This window comes from Schistocerca americana, chromosome 6 (assembly GCF_021461395.2).
Source record: "Schistocerca americana isolate TAMUIC-IGC-003095 chromosome 6, iqSchAmer2.1, whole genome shotgun sequence".
Lineage (NCBI taxonomy): Eukaryota > Metazoa > Arthropoda > Insecta > Orthoptera > Acrididae > Schistocerca > Schistocerca americana.
In genome coordinates, this window is record NC_060124.1 from 442,238,029 (window position 1) to 442,243,691 (window position 5,663).

Genomic DNA, 5,663 nt, shown 5'->3' on the forward strand with positions numbered 1-5,663 from the left:
CACATTTGCCCAGTCACCCAGTCTTCTCTATCTCTTTCAGCATGGATGAAGTCCTCCTCCACCTGCTTTTTTCTCATTTCTGCGCACTGTCTGACGTTGCGGAGCCATGACGTCCTCATCCTAGCAATTCCTCTCTTGCCTTCAATCCTCCCCTCGATTATCAGCTGAATAAAGTGATACCTTTCCTTTCGTATCACGTGGCATGTTTTCTTATGTTTGATTGTGGTTAGCTGTTCTCTGTCTCTTTTTACTATTTTCGAGATCTCTTCATTTTTTTTCCTTGCTGCAAATGGAATTTTAAGGTTTCTTAGAAGCCGCGCGCGATTAGCTGAGCGGTCTAAGGCGCTGCAGTCATGGACTGTGTGGCTGATCCCGGCGGAGGTCGAGTCCTCCCTCGGGCATGGGTGTGTGTGTTTGTCCTTAGGACATATTAGGTTAAATAGTGTGTAAGTTTACGGGTAACCGTGGTCTAGGGGTAGCGTCTTTGATTCATAATCAAAACGTCTTCGATCCCGGATTCGTTCCCCACCACTGCCTAAATTTTGATAAATAATAAGCATTGGCGGCAGCAATCATTATCAAAAGCAACGTGTGCCTCCTAACGGAATGTCGTAACACTAACACTAGTAACAAGAAAAATGATGAAAGCAAATATGCACCCGTCGTCTAGGGGTAGCGTATTTGATTCATAATCAAAACGTTTTCGGTCCCGGGTCCGATCCCCGCCAATGCCTAAATTTTGATAAATAATCAGCATTGGCGGCCGAAGACTTCCGGCATAAGAAGTCAGCCTCATTCTACCAACCGCCTTGTGAAAGAGGGCGGAGGAGCGGATAGAGGTTCAGGGCACTCTCTTGTCCTAGGGGTGGGAAATTGCCCCTAAAGGCGGAAGAGCCAGCAATGATCAACGATATGAGGATGCAGAAGGCAATGGAAACCACTGCATTAGAGACACGTAACGTGTATCCATAGGACATGTGGCCTGTAATTGAAGAAGTGTCATGATGATCTCTCCATTGGCAAAAGATTCCGGAATAGTCCCCCATTCGGATCTCCGGAAGGGAACTGCCAAGGGGGAGGTTACCATGAGAAAAAGATTGAATAATCAACGAAAGGATAACGTTCTACGAGTCGGGGCGTGGAATGTCAGAAGCTTGAACGTGGTAGGGAAACTAGAAAATCCGAAAAGGGAAATGCAAAGGAGCAATCTAGATATAGTAGGGGTCAGTGAACTGGAAGGAAGACAAGGATATCTGGTCAGATGAGTATCGGGTAATATCAACAGCAGCAGAAAATGGTATAACAGGTGTAGGATTCGTTATGAATAGGAAGGTAGGGCAGAGGGTGTGTTACTGTGAACTGTTCAGTGACTGGGTTCTTCTAATCAGAATCCACAGCAGACCAACACCGACAACGATAGTTCAGGTATACATGCCGACGTCGCAAGCTGAAGATGAACAGATAGAGAAAGTGTATGAGGATACTGAAAGGGTAATGCAGTGTGTAAAGGCGGCCAAAAATCTAATAGTCATGGGCGACTGGAATGTAGGGGAAGAAGTAGAAGAAAAGGTTACAGGAGAATATGGGCTTGGGACAAGGAATGAAAGAGGAGAAAGACTAATTGAGTTCTGTAACAAGTTTCAGCTAGTAATAGTGAATACCCCAGGAGATACGGGAAGATTTCAATTAGATTACATCATGGTCAGACAGAGATTCCGAAATCAGATACTGTATTGTATGGCGTACCCAGGAGCAGATATAGACTCAGATCACAATATAATAGTGATGAAGAGTAGGCTGAATTTCCAGACATTAGTCAGGAAGAATCAATACGCAAAGAAGTGGGATACGGAAGTACCAAGGAATGACGAGATACGTTTGAAGTTCTCCAACGCTATAGATACAGCAATAAGGAATAGCGCAGTAGGCAGTACAGTTGATGAGGAATGGACATCTCTAAAAAGGGCCATCACAGAAGTTGGGAAGGAAAACATAGGTACAAAAAAGGTAGCTGCGAAGAAACCATGGGTAACAGAAGAAATACTTCGGTTCATTGATAAATGCAGGAAGTACAAACATGTTCCGGTAAAATCAGGAATACAGAAATACAAGTCGCTGAGGAATGAAATAAATAGCAAGTGCAGTGAAGCTAAGACGAAATGGCTGCAGGAAAAATGTGAAGACATCGAAAAAGGTATGATTGCCGGAAGGACAGACTCGGCATGCAGGGAAGTCAAATCATCCTTTGGTGACATTAAAAGCAATGGTGGTAACATTAAGAGTGCAACGGGAATTCCACTGTTAAATGCAGAGGAGAGAGCAGGTAGGTGGAAAGATTACATTGAAAGCCTCTATGAGGGTGAAGATTAGTCTGATGTGATAGAAGAAGAAACAGGAGTCGATTTAGAAGAGATAGGGGATCCCGTATTAGAATCGGAATTTAAAAGAGCTTTGGAGGACTTACGGTCAAATAAGGCAGAAGGGATAGATAACATTCTATCAGAATTTCTAAAACCATTGGGGGCAGTGGCAACAAAACGACTATTCACGTTGGTGTGTAGAATGTATGAGTCTGGCGACATACCATCTGACTTTCGGAAAAGCATCATCCACGCAATTCCGAAGACGGCAAGAGCTGACAAGTGCGAGAATTATTGCACAATCAGCTTAACAGCTCATGCATCGAAGCTGCTTACAAGAATAATATACAGAAGAATGATAAAGAAAATTGAGAATGCGCTAGGGGACGATCAGTTTGGCTTTAGGAAAAGTAAAGGGACGAGAGAGGAAATTCTGACGTTACGGCTAGTAATGGAAGCAAGGCTAAAGAAAAATCAAGACACTTTCATAGGATTTGTCGACCTGGAAAAAGCGTTCGACAATATAAAGTGGTGCAAACTGTTCGAGACTCTGTAAAAAGTAGGGGTAAGCTATAGGGAGAGACGGGTCATATACAATATGTACAACAACCAAGAGGGAATAATAAGAGTGGACGATCAAGAACGAAGTGCTCGTATTAAGAAGGGTGTAAGACAAGGCTGTAGCCTTTCGCCCCTACTCTTCAATCTGTACATCGAGGAAGCAATGATGGAAATAAAAGAAAGGTTCAGGAGTGAAATTAAAATACAAGGTGAAACGATATCAATGATACGATTCGCTGATGACATTGCTATCCTGAGTGAAAGTGAAGAAGAATTAAATGATCTGCTGAACGGAATGAACAGTCTAATGAGTAGACAGTATGGTTTGAGAGTAAATCGGAGAAAGACGAAGGTAATGAGAAGTAGTAGAAATGAGAACAGCGAGAAACCTAACATCAGGATTGATGGTCACGAAGTCAATGAAGTTAAGGAATTCTGCTATCTAGGCAGTAAAATAATCAATGACGGACGGAGCAAGGAGAACAACAAAAGCAGACTCGCTATAGCAAAAAAGGCATTTCTGGCCAATAGAATTCTACTAATATCAAATACCGGCCTTAATTTGAGGAAGAAATTTCTGAGGATGTACGTCTGGAACACAGCATTGTATGGTAGTGAAACATGGACTGTGGTAAAACCGGAACAGAAGAGAATCGAAGCGTTTGAGATGTGGTGCTATACACGAATAGATGGACTGTTAAGGTAAGGAATGAGGAGGTTCTACGCAGAATCGGAGAGGAAATGAATATGTGGAAAACACTGATAAGGAGAAGGGACAGGATGATAGGACATCTGCTAAGACATGAGGGAATGACTTCCATGGTACTAGAGGGAGCTGTAGAGGGCAAGAACTGTAGAGGAAGACAGAGATTGGAATACGTCAAGCAAATAATTGAGGACGTAGGTTGCAAGTGCTACTCTGAGATAAAGAGGTTAGCACAGGATAGGAATTCATGGTGGGCCACATCAAACCAGTCAGTAGACTGATGACCAAAAAAAAAAAAAAAGTTTACGGACTTATGATCTTAGCAGTTAAGTCCCATAAGGTTTCTCACACATTTGAACATTTTTTTGAATCTTCGAAATAACCACATCTCGAATGCTTCCAATTTGTTCATTGTGTTTACTTTCAGCGTCCAGCTGAGATAAACCTCAGAGTCAATGCTTGTAAACACTTAGTTAAATTTTTTAAATGCGCTTCGGGTCTTCCATATTCTACATCCGATTTTAATGTCGGGCTACCAATTTTCCCATAACCGCGTCCCTAAGTAGCTGAATCAATCCTCCACTTCTATGAATTGATTGTTATGCATTAGTTCTACATTTTTATGTTCGTTTGAATTGCGGGTGACAACCCATACTAGCATCTACATAAACTAAATTTCAGTTGCATGTGCTACTACTGTGAATTTGACTTAATAGTAGACGCGATAGTTGCGGTGACTATCACTCGTATGTCAGGTCGTGACAATTACTCAGTGTCGGCACCTACCACATTTATTCGTCAGAGAACCGCAACCTCCACAAATTGCCTCTGAGATCGATAATTTGATAGTTGGTGACTTTGACGCCTCTCATCAACTGAAAAATGTTATGTCGTGACTGTGAATAATAAAAAAAAGGCTCCTGTCCAGTCCATGAAGGCACAGTAAGTGTCTACCGGTCACCGTGTCATCCTCTGCCTTGCACTGTCATGCGAGTGAGGTATGGAAGCACATGTGGACAGCACAGGGCTGTCCCGGCCTTTTTTGCGACTTTCCGGACAGTGGAGCCGCTACTACTCGTTCAGGTAGCTATTCAATTGGCATCACGTGGCAGAATGTATCCTGTACGTTTTCCCAACGAGAAAACACCCTTAGCAGTACCGGGAATCGATCAGGGCCGGCCGGCCGGAGTGGCCGAGCGGTTCTGGGCGCTACATTCTGGAACAGCGCGACCGCTACGGTCGCAGTTTCGAATCCTGCCTCGTGCATGGAGGTGGGTGATGTCCTTAGGTTAGTTGGGTTTAAGTAGTTCTAAGTTCTAGGGGACTGATGACCTCAGATTAAGTCCCATAGTGCTCAGAGCCATTTGAACCATTTTGAACCAGGGCCCTCCGCATAGCCGCCATCTACGCAGACCAATCAGCTACCGAACCTAACGTAAATCGCGACTAGTTGTACTAAATTACGTGCTACCAGACGCCTGCGAGGTAGTCGGCTCGTAATTAATTGATGCGGTTCAATTCACACTGTTCGCTCGGAAACTGGTTGAGATATATCTGTACTCATGACAGCAGCAAATCTTCTCGATTATTAAATATAAGATTTTAATCTAAAGAAGTACCCAGAGCGCAGTTTTCGCTAAGAAATTAAAGTATGATGAATAGTTTCGGTATCTTTCTACAAATAGCTGTACGTTTGTAAATAGGAAAAGGAAAAATAGCCTAAGAAAAATGGTAAAATAATGTATTATTTGAAACAAATGGAAAAATATGTAAGGAAATCCAACTCCAATAGCAGCAATGAACATGGAACAAATCCACTTAACTGTGTTGTATGTGTAACATGCTACCGCTTTTAAGGTAAACCACCGTTCAAATCGTAGAAAAGAACAGTAAGCCATCTTAAAAGCAGTTACATATTACATTTATAACACTCTTAATTGTAATTGTTACAAGTTCATTTTCACTATTACAATTGATTTTCGTTCTACGTATATTTTGTTCAGCTGTTGTATACGATTTTAATCAAACTACACTGT